General features: G+C 38.3%; 1 protein-coding gene and 1 long non-coding RNA gene across 4 annotated transcripts in view; one reads left to right on the forward strand and one right to left on the reverse strand.

The window, feature by feature from the left end:
- Positions 1-23711, reverse strand: part of LOC123381008 — a 789636-nt gene that overhangs the window by 165136 nt on the left and 600789 nt on the right. The window lies entirely within an intron of this gene.
- On the forward strand, positions 3470-18506 carry LOC109492537. 2 transcript variants are annotated; one of them, XR_006587514.1, is made up of 4 exons: positions 3470-3552; positions 3654-4508; positions 4743-4852; positions 17468-18506. It is a non-coding gene; the product is annotated as an uncharacterized LOC109492537 (long non-coding RNA). The 2 variants fall into 2 exon arrangements; XR_002736858.2 differs by having other exon boundaries at positions 3488-3552; positions 4167-4508; positions 17468-18501.

Consider the following 23711-nt stretch of genomic DNA (forward strand, 5'->3'; position numbering starts at 1 on the left):
TACTAGTGTGCAAAGCATTTTTACATACTTATATTATGCACTCTATGTATTGGTGGTCAGAAGAAAGGGAAAGGATGAAGCATTTATGAAGCAACTACTACATGCTTGGACTTGATGTGCATGACCTCATTTAATCTTAATAGCAATGTGAGAGGAGAGTGCTATTCTTTGTTTCCATATGGGAAGGCATAGCCGAGGCAGTGTTCCCAAGGTCTTGTCTAGGAATTTTGCACATGTATCTATATGATGGTGAAGATTCTTGCAATATCTAGTGCTAGAAGGAAGAAGAAGATATACAGCAGTGGGGACTTGTCAGTGAGTCTGAGAGATCTTGCCATGAGCTTGAAAGAACTTCTACTTTAAGCAGGATTAAAAATAAAGGCAAGAAACAGCACAGGAGTAAATATGTGTTATGTTCTCTGTTCAATACATAGAAATACTGAGGCTCACAACATAACATTCCTGTTCTGGGAAATGAAAACAAAGCAAACAAAACAAATCCTTTGAGCAGCAAGGAGAGATGCGTGCAGAAGAAACCGTCCATTTCACAAATGTCCTGGAGGGAGGCGGCTGGGGGATGAATGAGCTGGAAGGTGCATGCTGGAAACAATGCCTCCGCCTTGTGAGTTCAGAAGTGACACTGTAGCCCTAACCCACCACACATTGACGGTCAACAGTCACATTCCAAGATGTGTTAAGGAGCAGGACTTTAGGTGGTAAGCCAGTAGCCTAGAGTAAGCCCAGAATGAACACGTTCTAGGCAGCAAGGGGCATGTTTTTAGGTAGCTCTCAAACACAAACATTTTCTTCCTGAGAAAGAGCAGAAAGGTCTAGGCCACTTGTTCCCTCCACAGTGCTACAGCCCACAGTCAGGGACACAAACCCTGACAGTGACAATGACCTACCTGCTCTGTACAACCAACATTTGCATTTGCTTAGTCTCCAGATCCCGGAAGTGTTTGGGGAGAGTAGTGGCTAAGTGCTATAGAAAGGGGGTTATTTTATATGGCCCTTTGTAGCAACGTGGATGAACTGGAGAGTGTGATGCTAAGTGAAATCAGCCATACAGAGAAAGACAGATACCATATGTTTTCACTCTTATGTAGATCCTAAGAAACTTAACAGAAACCCATGGGGGAGGGGAAGGAAAAGAAAAAGAGGTTAGAGTGTGAGAGAGCCAAAGCATAAGAGACTCTTAAAAACTGAGAACAAACTGAGGGCTGATGGGGGGTGGGAGGGAGGGGAGGGTGGGTGATGGGTATTGAGGAGGGCACCTTTTGGGATGAGCACTGGGTGTTGTATGGAAACCAATTTGACAATAAATTTCGTATACTGAAAAAAAGAAAAGAAAGGGGGTTATTTTATAGTTTGGGTTGCCAGATTTGGCAAATAAAAAATACAACTAAATTTGAAATTCAGGTAAGCACCTCATCATTTTTGAACAGTGAATTCTGTTTTCATTTTTTAATCTGAAATTCACATTTAAACGGGTATCTTTGTGAGTTTGGGCTACTATAAGAGAACACCAGAGACTAGGTGGCTGAAACAACAGAAATGTATTTCTCATAGCTCTGGAGGCTGGAAAGTCTGAGATCAGAGTGCCGAGGGTTGGGTTCTTTTGATGTCTCTCTTCCTGGTTTGCAGATAGCCAGCCACCTTTTTGCTGTCTCCTCACATGGCCAAGAGCAGAGAGAAGACATGCAAGCCGTCTTCTGTCTCTTTATATAAGAACACTCGTCCCATCAATGAGGGATGAGTTTGGCCCAAAGGCCTTATCTCCAAACACCATCATACTGGAAATCAGAGTTTCAACACAGGAACTTTTGGAGGATAAAAACATTCAGTCCATAGTACTGGCATCCTGGTTTTCCTTTGCAACTCTATGTATAGTTCACTTGGAGGCAGACTGAGAAACCTCTGTACAGGAGTGAAAAACCTCCCATGGATCAATCCAGAATATGGAATGGCAGAGGCTACAGCTGATGGAAGATGGGAGGGTATCTTCCCATTTGGTGCCAGCAAGAGGCAAAGCCCTATGTGGTGGTTTTCAGGGAAGAGATTAAGGGGGGAGAGCAGGACATATACTGAGGAGTGTGGAAAGGGGGACCAAAGACTAAATCTAGGCCTTAAGTTGGCCAGGTGGCAGGGCAAAGCTTGACTCCCCAAGAATGAGAGGGCAGCAGAGAACAAGAACGGGATCCACAAAAAGGCATTTGGGAGCCAGAACCTGGGAAGTGCCTGGATGGAAATGGACAAGTAGGATGGGAAAATTTTAAAATCAGCCTGTTATCTAGCCCTGAGGTGTCCTTGACATTCACTGAAGTTTTGACAACCCGATTATTATAGAGGAATTTCCCTGCAGTATTCCACAATCTCTAAGTGAGGAGGGATCAGAGCTAACACTTAGCATCACCTGTGTTTAATGATTCATTGTTAAAGCAGCAGTTAACTGAAATTCATTGCAGCCACTGAAATAGATTGCATCCATTTCATCTCATTACTTTGGACTCAGGCATTAAACAACTCATGCCTGGTTTGTCATTCTAGAGTTTCTAGACAGGAGGGTACTTCCTGGTGTGGCCGAGGAAAGGAATCTAGAACATGTGCAACTGAGAAGCCAAAACTGTTCTGCCAAATTGGTCAAGCAGCTAAGGGATTTCTGTACTGAATGTGCCCAGAGTGCAGAGTGTGTGGTCTGTCTGTTGCATACCCCCTCTACTTCCTTGTTCGTTCAATGAGGCGCAGGCAGAGGGACTTTTATTTGGTGACTTGTGACACGTGTGTCATGGAAGGAAGATTTGGGATCCTAACGCCATGATTTTTTTAAAGCAAAACTTATATGTGGATGACAAGAGCTTATTGAGTATTTAGGGGATTTGGAGGATAAGGATAATAAATTTCATCACTCAAAACAATTATATGGGTAATATCTCACCTGTTGAGAGTAAAAATTATTTTACTTCTATTAATGCTGGCATTACTCTAACTGGACGTCTGTCTACCTGTTAGCTATAGTCTTAAGGCCACTGGAGAACAACTTTTAGGAAATTCATTGACAAAACCTGCTAGATGTGGAGACATCCTCGCAGCAGCAGAGGTGACATTCAGAGGCTGTCTAAAGTTTTCGAAGAAGACAAAAACTCTCTGTAGAGTGCTGTGTCCTTAGTGAGAAGTGTCTGATTTAAATGAAAATGAGTTCTGCTAGAAAAAAATATATATACATGTAGGGCAGGGTCCAAACAAATGTGACAACAGCAAGGTTGTCACCTCCTACACTATCGTTCAACATTTACCCATGTAGCACACTCCACAGCTTATAAAACGAATTAAAAATATTCTTTATTTCCATTTACTTCCAAAGTAAATCCAAATATCAAAGTAAGGTGAAAGGTTAGCAGAAGAGAACCAGACTTTGGATCAGAACCTGGAGTCTTAGTTCTAAGAACACTTGTCAGTTGGCCAGGAAGTTCCAATTCATTACATATGACTTCAGTAACTGAACCTCTCTCACAGTCCTATAGGTTAGACACTATAATGTTCCTCATTTTAGAGGTAAGGAAACGGATCTTCAGAGAGGTCACATTGCTGATAGATAGTAGAACTAGGAAGGTTTCTCATCCTTTCTGAACCTCATCTCCTTTATCTATATTTAGATAAGAATAATGCAAATAATAACGACAGACCTTCGTTGCATAGCAATTTAAAGGTTTCGATTTGCTGCAATGGAGGTAACTCTTTTGATTTCAAAACCCACTTGAGAGGTACGTATTATTCCTTGATTCTGAAGAAATTCAAAGGAAGTCACTAGGTCACAAACTAAATGACACAGCTCAAAATCAACTGCAAGAGACACAGACATGGAGAGAGATATATGGAACTCAAAGAAGAAACTGTGCTCAGAGACCACCACTGCAGCAGCAACCTTCACACTATACAAGGTTTCTCTGAGGCTCAAAAAGAAATCAAAAGGAAACACAAAGTGAAGTTCCTAACTTGTCCTCATTGTATCATTTTCTTTTTATTCCATCTGCACGTTATGTAACAGAATATTTCTAAAATGTGTGGGACATTATTGGTGCCTTTCATTAGATCTAGTGCCAATGAAGATTTTCTCATTTTTCTATGTATTACAATAATTTTAGTATATGTAATTTATTCTCTTACAGAATTGGGGGTGGTAAAGCCATCAGATAAAGAACACCAGAAACAGAGCTGGGTTTGTTAAGTTGCTGCTACAAGAGAGAATGGACAAGAGGAGCCATGGGGCCTCTCATTAGGAAGGAGGAAGATTTTTATGGGGTTTGAGCTTGTTCTGGGTGATTCTAAAAAAAGGGAAGTGAGGATCAGCTCTGAATTGGTACATTCCTAAAGGAATTTCACAGCTACAGTGTGGCCTTGGAAGAAAGTTCTTTTTACGTTGGCTTTGCCAGTGGCCTGTCTGCTACAGTCTGGTTATCAACAGGGCTGATTTTTCTCTTGCCAATTCTGGATGGATTTTACTCTTTCAGGTAAGAGTATTGTTATTGAAGTTGTTACCATGTGGGTCATGGCTCCACCTTTTTAGGTATATTTCAATGTCCTGTTGCATATGTAACACTAATTCCATGTTAGGGCACAAATAAAATCTCAATCTATATAATTAAATAGGACTTTTAAAGCCATATTCAATAATCAAAATGTAATGAAGTTAGGAATATGTATAATAATTTAAATAAACCGATTGCAATGATTGTTGTCAGCAGATGTATCACAAGGAAAGTTTGAAAAAGAAGACAAAAATTACAACATTTTCAGAAAATGAAGACAAGAGGAACACCATGTATCACAACATATTTATGCCAAATTTTCTTAGGTGGGTAATCCATATGTATAAATGATTTATGATTAAATGAGAAAAATAAAATTGACTAGAAATTTGATGCAAAGCTTTTTTAAAATTTTTTTTAACGTTTATTTATTTTTGAGACAGAGAGAGGCAGAGCATGAACAGGGAAGGGGCAGAGAGGGAGGGAGACACAGAATCTGAAACAGGCTCCAGGCTCCGAGCTGTCAGCACAGAGCCCGACGCGGGGCTCAAACTCACAGACGGTGAGATCATGACCTGAGTCGAAGTCGGACGCTTAACCGACCGAGCCACCCAGGTGCCCTGATGCAAATCTTTTTATAAAATAAAAATAATTTTATGAAGAAGAAAGGGATCCATAAGATAACAGAACATAATGAGTAAGAAAGTAAATATTGAGTAGCAAAATATGAAGGTCGAAGAGTAAGTTCTTTGGATAAACAATAATTAAAAAAATTAACTTGCAAGCCTAGTTAAAGGAAAAGATAAGATTATACAAACTTTGAACATTAGAAAATTCATTAACTGATAATAAAAGAAAATGTTCCCAATATTATAGAGAATCTATAAATATTCTCTTAACATGGAGGAAAAATTTAGATCCTCAGAACTGCCTTGTACTCGAGATACTCTTCTGGAAAGTTGATTTAAATTTTATAGTTCAAGCCTATATTTAGGAACTGAAATGTTTACTGTTTATTTTATTCATTTATTTTTAAATGTGTATTTATTTTGAAGGAAAGAGAGAAAGAGCGTGAACAGGGAAGGGGCAGAGAGAGAGGGAGACACAGAATCCAAAGCAGGCTCCAGGCTCTGAGCTGTTAGGACAGAGCCTGATGCAGGGCTTGAGCTCAGAAATGTGAGACCATGACCTGAGCTGAAGTCAGATGCTTAACTGAACGAGCCACCCAGGCACCCCTATTTATTTTATTTTATATGCCAACATACACGCATACGTATAATATATATGTTTGTATATGTGTTGTTTCAAATAGGAATTAAATTGTATGCTTTACAACCTGCTTATCTCATGAACATGAAAAGATGTTCATTGGGTATAAAAGCAGGATGTAAACTGTACAACTTACACTTTACAATTCAGTATATTGTAAACCCACCCTCTACCTAGGGCTGATTACCATACCACCCTTTTTTTCTTTCCTTTTTTGAAGTTTTTATTTGAATTCCAGTTAGTTAACATACAGTCCAGTAGTAGTTTCAGGTGTAGAATTTAGTGATTCATCACTTACATATAACACCCAGTGGTCATCACAAAAAGTACCCTCCTTAATCCCCATCACCCATTTAGCCTGTCCCTGTCCACATCCCCTCCAGCAACCCTCAGTTTGTTCTCTATAGTTAAAGGTCTGTTTTCTGGTTTGTCCCCTCCCTTCCTCCCTCCCTCTCCCCCTCTCCCTCTCTCTCTCCTTCTCTTCTCTCTCTCTCTCTCCCTCTCTTCTCTCTCTCTCTCTGCCCCGCTCTCTTCTCCCCCCCCTTTCCCCCTCTCCCACTCTCTCTCCTCTCCCTCTCTCTCACTTTTTTCCCCTAAGTTCATATTCATGTCACCCTCTTGAGACACCTGAATGATCTAACATCATGGTGCTAGTCACCCAGCATTTGCCAATCACTGACAAGATACTCCTGAGTTGCTGAAATGAGATTTGGCTTCACGATGTCAGAGGTGGGGTCAGGCTGGATAAATTGCTAGGTGTTGTAGTCAACTTTAAACAAAGAGCCAACATGAAAGTAACAGCGAAGCCTTTAATGACCACCATACTATAAATTATTGGCTGAACCTGGAGAAAGTACCAACTTCCCGCATTTTAGTTTCCTGTATGTTAAGGGCTCACTAGTAGAGGGTCAAGGGGTGTCAACTAACTGTTGAGAGAGTCCCAAACATAAGCACCTGCAGTTTTCTGGACCAGAGGGTGGAAGGGGATGGACTTGGAGTAAAAAAGGGCTGGGTTTCCTCTTCCTCGCTCTCATAAGGAGATCTCAGCAGAGGCACCTGAAGAGACTCTCTGCCCAAGGTCTCACATGAAGGGTCCTGGGAATCCCTGTGGCAGGGATGCAGACAGAAGAAGAGCCTGACAAGGCAGAAGGATCTGGGTCTTTGACTGCACCTCCCTTCAAGGACTGCATTGCACTGGTGTGCAAGTGCACAAGCCTGGGGTCAGAGAGCAGCTGGTCCCCGAGGCCTGCCAGGTGAAACTTTTGTGTAGCCTACAGTCAGGCCTGAACAAAATCACACATAGGCTTTTCACAGGAGCTGGGCTTCTCAAACACAGCACTGCAGGAAGTGGGGGCTAAACAATCAGTGAAACTTCTCTACCACCCTGTCCCAAGGAAAATTCATATATGAGGGAAGTTGCAGTCTTCACAGTCTCATATTTTGTCTCATTTTAGACCCACATTAATGTGTGCTCTTGTCGAATTCTTCCTTCCTCGTAGACATTTCTGTCATGGTTTTAGGCTTATTTAATTATTAGGTACTGTCTTGATGAATTTCACTTTTTAAATTAATCTGTGTGGTTTATAATGTCCCTGATGATTCTAGTTACTGAATATGATGGTTGGCATAAATAAATAACTTGTGTATGAGGCTGTGGTATAATTAGGCTTTTTTTTTTACTTCATAGTGCTTGAATTTTCATAAGGTTCAATTGGAACGCATCTGCCCTTGACACAATGTCCCACAAGAGTGGATGGTAGAAACTGCTGGCACAGTGATGCAGAGTTGTCACCAACTACTATATTAAATATATTACATACTTCTTTATTTTCTGTCTCCCACCATTAAAATTTAAGTTCCTTAGGGGCAGAGTTGGGTTTTGTGTGTGTGTGTGTGTGTGTGTGTGTGTGTGTGTGTGTGTGTTTTGTCTTGTTTTAACCACTGCAGTATCTCTAGCATCTAGAATAACATTTGGCACATTGTAGGGATTACATTCATGTTTGGTGAATGAATAAATGAACAAAGTTGGTCTTATATAGGAAAAAAATTTTTTTTTGCTTTCCATAAATATCTAAAGCAACTTTTAAATAGACATCACAGTTTAAGTGAGACATATATCACACTCATATTGTAGAGTGGTGTTTAAATGCAGAAGAAACAAATTCTCTAAGAAAGAGTCATTTATGAAACAGTCTGCACATCACTGGTTCTTTTGGATTTCCAATGGGTTTGGTTTTCCTGGGTTCTTGCCTTTGAAAGCTGCTCATGAAATTCCTAGGATAGATCTTATTCTAATCAAAATTTCCATTTAATGTGTTTGATTCTAGGGCCAAACCCCTTTTCCTCCATTACTTTCTAGTGGACTCTATCTTAGCCCAAACTATTCTGTATTCAGCATCCAGAATCTCAACCTATGACCATGGCTCCCAGTCCTGCTGGAAGTCAGTCCCTTCCCTAGATTTGGTCATCCTCTTCCCCTGGACATGCATCTAGGTTTATCATCAGATTTCTTTCTCTTACAGCATAGGAGAATCTTATCTTTCTTAGAAATTAAACCTCCTTCAAAGTCACAAGCTCCAAACATCTGATAAGAAGACTTTTTAAAAGGCCCATAAAATTTTGACATAAAATATACTTTATTTTGGATAAAGTATAAAATTAAATATCCATATATTTCATATTAAAAATGAAAGGTACTTTTTAATTGAATCTAGGATCCAGGAACCTCTATAAGAATTTTATTAAGGTTATTATACAGCCCCATCTGTTTTAAGATGTGAGACTCACATGATGAAAACATAAAAATGATAATGAGAAAACTATAAAAAAAAATTGGTAACCCTAACATTTCTTTACCTTTCATTTTAAACCCTTTTTCTATAAACCTCAAACATTATTCTGGAGGAAAAAGATTTAATCAATTAGGTACTTGTCACTAGTGGGGAAAAAAAGGTTTCAGTTATAATTTGGTAGATTTAGGAATCTACAAAGATGTGAAAATATCTGTGCTCAATTTAGTACAGAAACAGAAAAGTACAGAGATTTATCCAGGAAAACATGCAGATTGCAGCATATAAATTTTCTTGATTCACCAGTTCTATTTTTTTAAGTTTCTGTTCCAGAGACAGGAGTTTAACAACAAAAAAAGTTTCCCTTTTAAAATTCACAGAAAACACATGCATGTATGTATATATTAGCCAGGGCACATGCTGACTCGTATAGAATGGGAGCACGTAGCCCTATCCTCAACCTGAAATGTGAATGCATCTACCCACTCCATTAAGAGCCTGGAGTTTCTTTTTATTAGCTATTAATTGTAATACCTTCTAGGCTTTAGCTATTTCTTCAACAATTAATTGTTTAATAATCTTGACAATAAGTTGGTCTACTAAAGATATTTTATTTGGTCATGTGGTATAATAAAAAAAATATTTGGGGCACCTGGATGGCTCAGGTTGAGTGTCTGACTCTTGGTTTCAGCTCAGGTCATGATCTCATGCTCCGTGAGTTCAAGCCCCAAGTCAGTTCCATGCCGACAGTGCACAGCCTGCATGGAATTCTCTCTCTCTCCTACTTTCTCTGCCCCTTCACCCTGCCTCTCTCTCAAAATAAATAAATAAGCTTAAAAGAATATTTGCTATTTGTCCCTGGTCCCTGGTATAGAGCTCCTTGAAAGCCCTTGGAATTTCCTGAGGAAAAGGATTTTTGCTATATAATGAGTACCTTCCAACCATACCTGAGTTTATGCTAATGAAGTGATCATTGATGGACCCTGGGTAGCTCAAGATGGGGACTAGTTCCAGAGGAATCAACCATGTGATTACAGGGTTGGAATTTTCATCCCCACCCCTGGCCTCCTGAGAGGGAAGAGGGACTAGAAGTTGAGTTCAATCATAACATCAGTTATTTAATCAAGCATGGCTATGCAATGAAACTTCCATAAGAACACTTATGGGATGAGGTTCAGATTGTTTCTGGGGTAGTGAATACATCAAGGTGCTGGGAGGGTAATGTGTCCAACAATGGCATGGAAGCTTCACATTCCTTCTCTCACCAACCTATACCTTGCCCTAGGCATCTTCTTCATCTGGCTGTGTATCCTTTAAAATAAATGGAATTGTATCTTTTATGATAAATAGTAATTGCAAATAAAGGTCTTCCCTAAGTTCTGTGAGTTGTGCTAGCGAATTATCAAACCTGAGAGGTGTTGTTGTGGAAACTCCTGTATTTGTAGTTGGCCAGACAGAAATGTGGACAGCTTGGACACCTCATTTGTAGGATGTCCAAATTAGGGACAGTCTTGCGGGACCGAATCCTTAACCCATGGGGGCTGGGCTAACCTCAGATAGTTAGCGTTAGTCTTGAACTGAATTGTTGAACACCCAAGCTGGTGTAGGAGAATCAGAGAATTTGTTGGTGTAAGATAAAACAAAAACCTCAAATCAACAACTGCTAAATATTTCTAAAGCACATAGCTGAATAGCAATATTATTTTCTACTCTTTCCAAAGGAAACTACTTCCACTATTTTTTTTTAATTTAATGTTTATTTATTTTGAGAGAGAGAGGGAGACAGATCATAAGCAGGGGAGGGACAGAGAGAGAGGGAAACATGGAATCCAAAGCAGGCTCCAAGCCCAATGCAGGGCTTGAACTCACACACTGTGAGATCATGACCTGAACTGAAGTTGGATGCTTAACCAATTGAGCCACCCAGGTGCCCCTCTATTATTCAGGGTTAATCATTTAGCTTACTTTGCCTCTGCTCAAATTTTATTTTTTCCCCCATAATTTGTTGTTACATTAGCTAACATATAGTGTATACAGTGTAGTCTTGGCTTCAGAAGTAGATTCCCATGATTCATCACTTATATACAACACCCAGTGCTCATCCCAACAAATGCCCTCCTAATTGTAAATAATTTTTAATGTTTATTTATTTTTGAAAGAGAGAGAGAGAGAGGGAGAGGGAGAGAGAAGGGGGGGAGGGGCAGAGAGAGAGGGAGACACAGAATCGGAAGCAGGCTCCAGACTCTGAACTGTCAGCACAGAGCCTGACACGGGGCTCAAGCCCATGAACCATGATTTCATGACCTGAGCTGGAGTTGGATATTTAACCAACTGAGCCACCAAGGCACCCCTCAAATTTTATAAAATCTGTTGACATAGAAACAAACAAGTGATGTGAAAAGTTTATTTTCAGTGGGAAATTGGTAAAATATCTAATTGAGCATATAGCATTTATTTTATGTCCAAATTACTTTATCATGCTGTGAAATATTAACTTGTTTATTGGTCTTTACTCAAAAGATCATGTATATACTCCTTGAGGTCAGAGATAGTGTTTTTATATCTTTGCCATCCACTAAGGAGCCACCTTTGTCCTAGAGTACAGTAGAAATACAGTACATATTTATTGATTGACTTCTTATGGGATTTATATAATGGAAAGTGTTGTCTTCTCTTATTGTCCTGTTTTCTATAGTCTTAAAATGAGTTTCATCTTCTGGATCACATTGCACTGAAACTCTTAAGGTTTCATCTCCATCCTCGGCTACAGCTAGATTTAGAACATTTTCCTGATGGTGGGTTGAGGAGAAAGGGATCCCTGAGAGCTAAGAGACCTTGGTTAAGTTACTTAACCCCCTGGAAACTCAGTTTCCTCACCTGTCACTATGATATTCCTTAATAATGTCAAATTCATGAGCTCTCATTAGAGCAAAATAAAAATCAAAATATAAATCTTCTGAAATATTTGGTAGGTATTAACTACACCTCTCTTTTCCCATTGGGAAAAGAAGTCAATCTTAATGCTGTGGAGGTGTGCTGATGACCAGCAAGATATAAATTAAATAATAAATTTCCAAGGCTTTTCTATATTTATACTGCATAATCATTGCATTATTCAGGTAAATAGGTATATTTACAAATATTAAACAACTCTAGAAAACATATACCCTCAAATTTCTTTCCAAAGTTCTTCATGAGAGGATTAAAAATAAAGTTTATCTCACAATCAGTATTTGGTTTTTCTCTCTTATGGTTAAAACATTGCAGAAGAGACATAAAAACAAATTATAAGATGCAAATAAGGAAGTTGTAAATGCTGTTAAAGTTAGGCAGATGAGTTTTGGAAGAACAAAGGTTGTAAAGAAAGAACTTCCAAAGGGGTGAAGTAAGTGTAGTGGTTAGTCTTCTAAAAACTTACTCATACTTTTCAGACTTTAATTTCTGAAATCAAACGTACTTTGTATAATATATCAAACACCAAGGACAATAGTTATTTAGAATTACTAGGAGGGATATTTAGAATATAAGCTCTGTGAAGTTGATAGAGGTCGTGTGTGGCTTACTGAAAGGACTGAAATATTTACCATCTGGCCCTTTACAGAGAGTTTGCTAGCCCTCCTTCTAGAAAATAACATGTCAAAAATTTGCAAAGACCTCCCACATTTGTAACATATAAATTTTTCTGTCTTTAAAGTTATGACACTATACATTTGGCACAGTTCCAAATAAAACAAGGGAACTTAGGTCCTTAATTTTATGTCATCTTAAATAGCAATATTTAGATGTTCCAAAATAGCCTGGTAATGTTGGCATTATACTGGGACTTGATTAAATCTCTTGCATCCCCTAGAATTGTGTTGAGATTTGTTCTCTGTGACATGCATTGTACTCTATCAAATGAGCCTACCACATTGCATTTAACTTTTGAAGAATATTAAGGAGCAATGATTGTTATTGTGCATAGGTTTTAGGGTATGTAAATTTTCAATTTTAAGATAATCACTAAATTATTTTACAAAGTGAAATAGTTCTATAGTCTCAAAATTAAGCATAAAGTTTATTACAGATTTTTCATAGTCATTATTATGCCAAGGGAATTCCGTTCCTACTTAAGGTAGAAATTTGATTATTATGCCTTTTCTAAGCATGTTGAGATAGCTACATACTTTTGATTTATTTTAAATTCCATTAATTATTGAGATAAACCATATTAATTAATTTCTAATTTTAAATAATTCTTTCATATCTTAATAAATTAAATTTGGTCATGAAACCCCAATACAAACAAATCTCTAATTCCATGGGTCATATATATTTTATTCTATTGGTCATAATTCATTTTACATGTGATATAGGTTTCATCTACTAGTCATGATGTTTAAATGTTTTTTTATTGTAAGTAACAAAAGTATAATTACTATTTGGATCCATGTATTAATGTAGATCTGATTATATGTCAATGAAATATTTCTTTTTTTCTTTTTTTTAAAATTTTTTTTTCAACATTTATTTATTTTTGGGACAGAGAGAGACAGAGCATGAATGGGGGAGGGGCAGAGAGAGAGGGAGACACAGAATCGGAAACAGGCTCCAGGCTCCGAGCCATCAGCCCAGAGCCTGACGCGGGGCTCGAACTCACGGACCGCGAGATCGTGACCTGGCTGAAGTCGGACGCTTAACCGACTGCGCCACCCAGGCGCCCCTGAAATATTTCTTGAGAACATGGTTTTTATTTTGTAATACCCATCTTCACTACATATACCCATATTTCATTTGCTGCCTTTATCTCTAGCTTACCTTCATCTGTCTATTTCAGTATGTATCCTAAAGTTAAGCTGGATGTATTTTTTACATAATCACCTTAGCTATCAGTCATATGTCCTGTTGAAATCTAAACACAGGAAATCCTTTACAGATATTCCTAATATAAGAGTCTATTCTGTGCATGAGGACAATTAATATACACAACAGTCCTTTGATTAAGTTCCATTATCATTTTATCATTCCCATTATACTGAAATGATAGCTGAAGCTCCAATAAACTATACTAGCAGTAAGTAGTATTATAGCTCTGGGTCCATATCCATGATCAGGAGGCACAGTGTTGTACCAAGCTAACATGAAAGATGCAATGGACTAGTGGTTGGAGAAGGTTGTTGCCTGGATATCAGGGTCCAGTGGCGTCTAAACTGAAGTTGGGCTGCTGTGTGTGAGAAGGTGAAGGAGTTCTGATACCCAAGACTCAGGAGATCTTGGCTGTTGTCTGGATGGTGTCCAGTCTTCTTTAAGTGGGTAGCTGGACCTCTATCCCCCACCCAGTGGTTAACCTGGATGGGTGGAGAGAGCAGCAGATATTTCATATTTGGCCTATTTAGGCATATTTGTCTGCTGATGGAAATGACTTAGTAGCAGGGCAGAAGCTAGTAATCTGGCAGAAGACTGGGTAATTGAGGAGCAATGTGCTTAAATGGGCTTAAGCATGAGAGACAAGATGGCCTTAGATGTGAATGGTTGCAGATAAGCAGGATTCAGATTTTACCTCACGGTGAGTATTCCTAAAGACAATATATATTGGGAGTCTTTATAGTAAGTAAGTAAGAAGTATGGTGTCTTATGTTAGAAAAAGAAAAAGATATACCATGAGGTTGATAGCATAAAATTTATAACTCCTGATAACATTGAAACTTTTCAAAGTGGGGTACTTGGTAAACTTGAAGCAGTAAAGTTGAAAAATAAGATAGTTACCAGAGTATGGCATACCTAAAATCAAGATTCTGGAAATTATGTATTTATTGGTGATGACAGGCCCAGGAAATATCTGTGGGAGGTGACTGAAGTGTAATGGAGATACAGATGATTGCAGCTGAAAAGTTCAAGGATCTGTAAAGCCTGATTTCATATTGCTTCTTCTCTTGGTTAAGACTACTCCATCATCTCAATTGCTCAGGTCAAAACCCCTGGTGTCATCATTTTCTCCTCTTTATTGCACACTACACATCATCCCATCAATAAATCCTGTCTTTTCTACCTTTGAAAAATACCTTGATTTCTACCACTTTCTCCATTTGGTTAAAGCCAACATTTTCTCTTAACTGAATTACTTCATAAACAAATAGTAGATTTCTCTCTATCCCTACCCTTTATCCTTTTTTGTCTATTATTAATAGTGTAACAAGAGTGAGCCTGCTAAAACAGTATCATTCAGATCATGTCATCTTGTATTTCAAATTCTCCAATGGCTTTACATCTAACTTAGAAAAAAGGACAAAATTCTACTATGTATCAATTAGGTTGTTCTCACAATAATGCTACATAATAACCTATGCTAAATCTCAATGGTCTAAAACTACAATATTTTATCTATGCCCATATCTGTGGAATGGTTGGTGGTGGTTTGAGGTGGTACTCCAGTCTTGGTTGTGCTTGGTTCAAGCTACCTTGGGCTACCTTGGGTCCAGGTCTGCTCATGTACCCCTCATCTTTGGTCAATGCATGCCATATGACAAGCTAAAATCAAAGTGCAGAAAGTACAATATAATAATATGAAGCCAAGTCAAGTGTGTTTGTTCAGACCCCCTAAAAAGCAGATGGTACAAAGGGATTTGACATGCAAGAGACTCAGCGGGGGAAGGCCAGTGAAGGACCAGAGAGAGTGGATAGTAATAGGCAGGAGGAACTTTCAGTGCAGAACTACAATGCATGACTGACAACTGTATAAGGAGAGGGGGAAGGAAGAAGAAACAGGTAGGGTGAATCTCAGATCATATTGCAGTACTAAGAAAGTTTCACCTAAACTAATGTGGAATCCTGGAGCCAAAGTTCGTGTGCAAGGGGCCTTACATTCCACAAAAAGGTACCAGTGTAGATGCAATGTAATGCTCAGTTATTGGCTGAGAAGAGCTCTGTAGAAGTACAGCTTCTGGGTGAACATGGTGACATATCAAAGAGACAATGCTGGAAGCTCTAGGTCCAATCATGATGTCCAGAGTTGGCTTTTTTGAAGGAGATCTGAGTAGCATATTTACTTGGATATAATGTCAGTTACACTGACAAGTTGACAAAATTGGGGCAAGGAAGTATATCCCTCTCATGGAAGTACGAACGGGAGTATGAGTGAAAAATAATCTAACACCAACAAGACCTACAAGTCTATATGAATCAGACCTCTTTTTATCTCTCTGGCCTCATTTTTCACCAGTCTCCTCTCATTAATTCCCCTCCAGCTACACTACTTTGTTTTCACCAGAGTGAAAGAGCCATGCTCCCCCATCAGAGGAACTTTTCCTGGAATGCTTTCTGCCCAGATGTATACATGACTTTCCTTCTCATTTCCTTCTGATGTTTATTCAAATGTCAACTTGTCAGTAAGACTTTTTCTGATCACCTTTTCTAAAATCTCAGTCTCCATCAACATAAGGCATGCTCCACAAATTGCTTTCAGAGCTGATCCTATTTCTATTCCCAAATACAGTCTAGTTTAGTCAAGGAAAAATGCACAAAAAATGTTGTAAGTTCTCAAATTTTGGTACTATAGTCTCCTAGCTGATGTAGGCAGAAGGTAATCTAATTATTCTCACAAAGTAGCACTATGAATAATTTAACAAGTGTTTTGCCTTTAAGAAAATATTGAATTCAGGGCATTTTGCAAATAATTCAATAAGAAAAAACAAATACTACAATAGTTACTTTTTAGGGAAAATGCGCAGACACAAGGAAAAGCAGTGCCTCTACCCCCATTGGTTCCCCCAACCCCCTAAAGATAATCTACAAAATACTAAGAGGCTGGGTCTTTGATTATCAAATATGATAAAATGATTCAGGCAAGTTTCCCGCTGCTGCACAGTTTAACAAATACGTGTGATGGATAGTTTTGTGTGTCAGTTTGGGTAGGTAATAGTACCCATTATTTAACCAAATGCTAATCTAGGTGTTGCTGCAAAGGTATTTTGTACATGTGGTTAATATGTGCAATCAGTTGACTTTAATGAAGATTATCCTCGATAAGCGGGGTCGACCTCATACAACCAGATGACAGACATTAAGGGAAAAAGCAAAGTACCCTAAAGAAGAGGAAATTCTGCCTATAGACTGCAGATCACACACACACACACACACACACACACACACACACACACACACACATCTCTTTTGTACAACCCTGACTGGTACATGCACCAATTAAAACCTTTAAGTTTAAAAAATATATATATTTAAACTCTCTACTTTCCAATGTTAAGTGACCATTGGGAACTTTGATGGTCTGCTCCTCAGCACTTTGGTTAGGTAATTGTGTAAAACAGAAACAAGGATTCTCAGTAAAGAACAACAAGAGAAAACTTCCTAAAATATGCCAGGCGCTATACTAGATACTTTATACATGTTATTTAAAATCAATCCTTTTATGTAGTCCCATTTTACAGAGACGTTAGTGGAGGGTTATGGTGCTAGGAGGGGACACTGCAATCTAAGAGCCATCAGTAGGAGTCATGTGGATGTGAGTTTATATCCCACCAACTCCCCAGATATTAGATATGTATTTTAAAATCTTCAGTTCTCTGACCCTCTGTTTCTTCATCTCTGATGGTTTTAAGGATTAAATTGGCAAACATAAATGTTTAGTGAGGCATCTGGGTGGCTTAGTTGGTTAAATGTCCAACTCTTGACTTTGGCTCTTGACTTTGGCTCAGGTCATGACCTCACAGTTGTGAGATGCTCAACATGGAGACTGCTTGGGATTCTTTCCTCTGGCTCATGCTCTCTTTGTATTGCAAAATAAATCAATAAACATTTTTAAAAAAGGCTTAGTCATGTGTCAGGCACATCAAGGACATTCAAGACATCATACCTCAACTGTATTCAGCATCTTGTCTATTCCCTTTACAGCCTTTCCCATGATGCTGCAGAAGGCACAAAAATAACTGGATAGCTGAATTTCACCCTCAGAATAAATGGATTCTCCATCTTAAATGATCAAGGACAGTTGGAAGAAGTTCTGTCCACTGCTATGTCAAGAATTGCCTTACCCTCTGCCTTTCTAAATGCAGGTTTATAAAGGACTGAATTAATTCCTTTGAGATTTTGACCAAATCATGACAAGAAAATAACCTACAAGGTCTCTGAAAAAAGCATTCAGTTGAATTTATATTGGGACTTCATAACAACTGATGTTGAATTGAAACAAAAGGAAACCAATCTATCACCGTTATTTGATGATAAATCACTTTTGTTATCCTCTAAACGCAATCAGATTTTACCTTTGACATAGTTAGCAATTTTTTTTCTTTTCTTTCTTTCTTCTTTCTTTTTTGGCTTTCATTTCTCTGAGTGGGGAAAAGAATCCAACAAGAGCCAGATTTTTATTTGTTTGCTTTTTTTCCTCTCACCAAAATAATTGGGATTTGCTGGTGAAAGGAGAGTACTTATGAATTGCAAAAGCATGCCTTCTGATAAATACTTCATCATTTCTGGAAAATAAAAGCAATGAAAAAATGCAATACATTTTGTTTTTAGAAAAAGAAACAGACTAAAACCTTATCATATTAACCTCAGGGACCCATGCTGGGGAGCTCAAGTGGCCAGCCCCTGCTTATTGTTCTAGTTATCTTAGGGGTGGTCAGGTATGTGGTGTTCCTCAGAGCTTTGGGGGTTCTAATAAGAATCTCCACATTCAGCTTCCCCTACCGTTACTCCCCCTTCCCCACCAGCAGCAAGGAATACACATTGAATCCCTTAGTGAGGAGAGGCCTCTTGGCATTAGTCAAACAGACAATTTTGTGTAGTGTTGACCCAAGTTTTAAGATGGGTTCCAGGTGTGCTAGTTGATGGATTAACTTGTATGGATGAGCTGCTTAACCTCTCTGAACCTCTACTGTCTCATTTGTAAAAGAAAGATAATACATGAATCCAGTAGGGAGTTACAAGAATGAACAGAAATAATGTTATGTGAGACATTAAACAAAAGGCTTGGCATGCTGTACAATGTTAGTTATTTGTATTATTAAGATAAGGATTGTTTTTGCAGTTGTTAATATACTCCTTGGGGACCTGGGCTATGGTGTCACACAGACCTGGTTTCAAATCCCAGATCTAGTTTTGTGTGACCTTGAACTAATTCTGTAATCTCTTCATGTTTTAGTTTCCTCATCCATATGATGGGGATAACGTCACTTCCCTTACAGTGTTGCTGTGAAAATTAAGAGGTCAAGAGTGTTTAGTACAGTTATGATTGTTACTTAATTTGAACCCTGAGGATACACTATGTGTTAAAATATAATTATCACTAATGTACCTTTAGAGAAAGCAAGGCTCATAACATTGAAGAAAATTATCCATGGCCACTCAACTTCTAGAATAATTTGAATCCGGTTCTCTCTTTTTCCCCAGCCTGAGATGGTTCCATGATAAAGCTCAAGGCAATGGTCTATAGAAGAAAACTGAGAACCTTAATTTCTTTATTTTTTTCATACCATACCCAATCCATAAGGGAATGTCTCAGTTCTATCTCAGGATGAGTCCAGAATCTGACTAGTGATATCATCTCTACCACACTTCTCGAAGCCAACCCATCATCATCTCTCATTTGAACCGTATAAAAAGCCTCCCACCTGGTTCCTCTGCCCCAAAGTTTGCTTGTGAAGCTCATTCTCATCATAGAAGCCAGACTGATCTTTTGAAAATGAGAAATGAGGTAGTTCAATAACCTTGAATGACTTTCAGAATAAACAGCAAAGCTCTTACCGTGGTCTACTGGGCCTTAATGACCTACCCCTTATTGATCATCTGACCTTCTCTTCTGAAATCCTGGTTCTTCATCATTCTGTTCCAGCCATACCAGCTTTCTTGCTGTTCCCCAATATATCAAAGACATAGCTGCCTCAGGGCCTTTGCACTCTGTGTTACTGCTGCCTTGAAAACTTTTCCCCAGATACTAGCCTGATTGATTTCTTTGTTTCTTTCAAGTACTGCTCAAATGTCATGTACCAGAGAGAAATTCCCTGTCTATTGTATATATGAAATAGCACTTTCTCCCTCCCTCTCTGTTTCTACAACCCCAACTGCTACATGCACCAAATATTTTCTTTATTTTCTTCCATGGTACTTGGTACCATTTGATCTTTATCAATGGAATTACAGAAGCAAAGTCTTTGTTTGGTTAATGTCTCATTCCTAGGACCTGTGACAGAGCCTGACACAGAGTAGGCACTTATAAATATTTGTTGATTAAATGAAAGAGTGAATGTGATAATTATCTGATACTTTGTGTGATCCTATAACCAGGAGAAAGGACTGACATATTGGATTTTCCCTGACTCCCCAAAGAAACACTGGAGGGAGATTGAGGCAATAAAAATGTGAACTTCTCAAGGGGATGACCAGACAGAATTCTATTCTCCTTCCAAGTAATTCAGATATTTAATGAAAGTAACTTTGTCCTTCCTGGAAACTTCCCAGAGGCACAGAAACAATGTAAGTTTGTCTCCACTTAACACTTAGCTGGTACTGACAGTGTAGTTCCATGAGTCTAATTCCCAATTCTGACTAAAAAGGAATTGCAAAGAATGAGAAATGTGATGCATAGAATTAAGGAATTTGTAATCAGTTGATTAATTTAGGGTTATTCATTCTAGGCTGTAAAAAGATAAATGAAGTAGATGATGACTGGTTGCAGTAAATTTGGTAAAGTCAAGCAAAAATAAATAACAAAAAGAGTTCTTTATTAGCGTTTTTATCTACAAGAATTTTATAAGCAATGACACAGAAAAAAAATCCATCCACCAGGTGTCAATTTGAGCACATCAGATAGCAATGTTTTATCCACCAATCACAGCTTCCCTACAATTTGCTAATCTCCTGAGATGCATGCTGAAAGCTGCATTAATCCAGACTGTCAACTCAGACTCTTGCCATCAGAATATAAAATGGTATATGCCCCAGGATTTCTTTAGTAGGAGAAATTGAGAAATCTCTTGTATGTGGGGCCTGTGGTCTTCATTGGCACAGTTCACAAATAGTCCAGTATAACCCAAGTCATTTATTTTAATTTTTTTAAGTTTATCTATTTATTTTGAGAGAGAGAGAGAGAGAGAGAGAGAGAGAGAGAGAGAAAGCATGAGTCAGGGAGGGACAGAGAGAGGGGACAGGGAATCCCAAACAGGCCCAGTGCTGTTAGCACAGGTGTAGAGCTCGAACTCACAAACCACGAGATCATGACCTGGGCCGAAGTCAGATGTTTAACCAACTGAGCCACCTAGGCTCCCCAAAGTCATTTATTTTTAAAAGTAAAAGAAAGAATTGTAGACATTTTTCAACAGGAAATAACTGTTCTACCAAATAGTATTCTTTTCCTCCTGAAGAATTCCTTTCATCAGAAGACTTAGAAAATGGGCAAATGAAAGCCGTGTCTATCTCATCCCATTTGCCAGATAGTCATGTTCTCCCTTCCCCCTCCCCCCCGCCACCCCCACCCCTCGCCAAGACTAAAATCAGTTCTGGAAACTGAAGGGACTTCAGCACTGTGTCTTTATATGAGGAAAATATTGCTTTTAAAATGTTACCTGATTTTACCAGTATATACAGGTTGATATTGCCACACATCTTGAAAATGAGTTAAAACATTAGGATATGGTTTGGTAACAAGTCAAATTAGAAGGAAATAAGAAAGTAAGTGAAGGGTAAAATAAAAGTGCAGGTGGAAAGAAATAAAAGTTGAATAAAGACCATTTGCACGGAATTGCATGGAAAGGCTCTTGGGAATCGGCCAGAGTAGTGGTATTAATCCTGGCTTCAATTAGAACACCCTGGGGGATACTTAAAAAATACGTACTTGGGCCTCTCCCACAGAAATTCTTACCGAATAACCTGGGATTGGGCAGGTAATAGCATATTTCACAGACTTTTATGGTGATTGTGATATACAGCCAGAACACAGAGTTCCTCCATCAACCCAGCTTTGGAAATCCAGAGAATTTGAAAAGAAAGTCCAGAGTAATACAAAGTCAAGACTAAAACCCAGTTTTAATCTATTAATTTAAGGTTCTTTTTCCCTATTCAATGTCACTATCTCTCTAGGTCTAACCTGAAATCTTGATTAGGATTATATAGTAAAGTTAGGCTGCCATGACATTTACTCTGTCCTCTGAAATCTGGAAGAAAGCCCCAAAGAACAAGTACACCTGGGTACATCATTCAATCATGAGGGGCATCATTCCTAAGTTGGCAAACTGCAGGTACTCTAAATATAAAGATAAACCCATCAAAAATCTTAGTCTTAAGGACATGAGGCCATGTTATTCTAATCATCAATATATAGTGCCAGTCATTTCTTTCTATAAATTCCCACAATGCTAGGCCTGCGTGTTGCACCTAACAGTAACTCAGTAGAAAAACATAAAATACAGGCCAACTGACAGTGAGAATAATCCTAAGAGAGGGCAGGCACTTTCTGTTATAGCCCTGGACTTGTACCGCCATGGTCCTGAGCTTTATTTGAAATGAATTATAAATCCTCATTGGTATGCACCTACACACCCCCAAATCTGTTTGGAAAGTCAGATGATTCAAGTCACAGTCAATCTTAAAATGTTAACTCAGAAGCAGAAATGTGTTGGAAACAAATTTGATCTGCTTGCAAAGGCACAACAGAAGATAGGGTTGGAACATTAGTCAAGGGAGCAGACAGGCAGCTCCCCCATGCCTCCCACCTGTGACTTCTCTTATCTTACATTGATAAACACATTTTTGTTCTTTTACCATGGTAACATAGGATTTTCTTCCCTACACAACCATGGTAATGGGGCATTATTGTTATGTGATTTCCCCCCTTTATAAATGCAGTCATTTTCCATGGGCTATCTATTTACAATAATCTGTATTTATATTCATGACAATTTAGAGTATAAAGAAATACTTTTTTTCTTATTAACTAATATATAAGGTGCTCAGAGGAAATTTTAATGGGAGGGTTTATGTAAGTGTTGCTCTAGAGGAATGAATATTGAATCCAACTATAATGTTAGTCATTTATCTTCTTTAAGTATTTCACAAGATTTGTTTTAACCTCTCTTTACAAATCCTGACTTTAATATTACCTTACAAATGTATTGCTGAGCTGTACTGATTAGCTTCCTATCTTTATACACGTTAAAGAAAATGTGCACTAAACTCAAGGCCTTTGAGTAGACAAAAATATCAGACCACTAAATTTAGGTAATAGTTGCCAGGGATATAATGCCAGATGAGATATATCTTGACAGCACGTTGGTAACATGTGTATTCTCTGTGCTGACAATGTGAACCACTCTGCATGTGATACTCCATAAAAGGTATGACTTAGCAATACAGAAATCAGTATGCCCATTTTACAGGGGAGAAACCAAAACAGAGATACTCTGACTTCAGTGTTGCCCACCTAATAATTGAGTTTGTGGTTTTAATTTTATGAAATCATATGTTTAACTTTTGGCAAAATATTAATCAACTAAAACAATACCTTAGCTACCTGTAAAAGGGCCTAATAAGATGTATCTAAAGGACAAAAACAATAACAAACAAAAAACACTGCTCCCCATAGTTATCCACCTACCAAAACACTGAATATTCAGGCTAGAAAATAGGTCAACTGCTTTATGTTACAGTGAGGGCCACGAAACATCATAATTTACTCAAGACTTCACAATTATTTAGTACTAAATTAATGTTGATGACTTATCAGTGTAATGTTATGCTTACCTAACACTTTCTCAGTTTAGATATACTTTCTAAACTGATTCATGGTTTGCTTTAATAGGTAATTCGAAAGTTGACTTTGGACGTTTCACTAAGAGGCAAAAAGATAAATTACAGTTGGATGTTATTTTCACTAATATTTATTACAAATTATAACATGTGCAATGAATACTATCAATTGTTTTATCTCTTTGTACAGTCCTCTACCTCCTTTTTTCATTTTTTTATTATTTTTTTTAAGTTTACTTATTTATTTTGAGAGAGAACATGCACAAGTGGGGAGGGGCAGAGAGATGTGGGGTTTAATCTCAAAAACTGCAAGACCGTGACCTGAACTGACATCAAGAGTTGGACGCAGGGCGCCTGAGTGGCTCTGTTGGTTACGTGTCCAACTTTGGCTCAG

This window comes from Felis catus, chromosome D2 (genome assembly GCF_018350175.1).
Source record: "Felis catus isolate Fca126 chromosome D2, F.catus_Fca126_mat1.0, whole genome shotgun sequence".
Lineage (NCBI taxonomy): Eukaryota > Metazoa > Chordata > Mammalia > Carnivora > Felidae > Felis > Felis catus.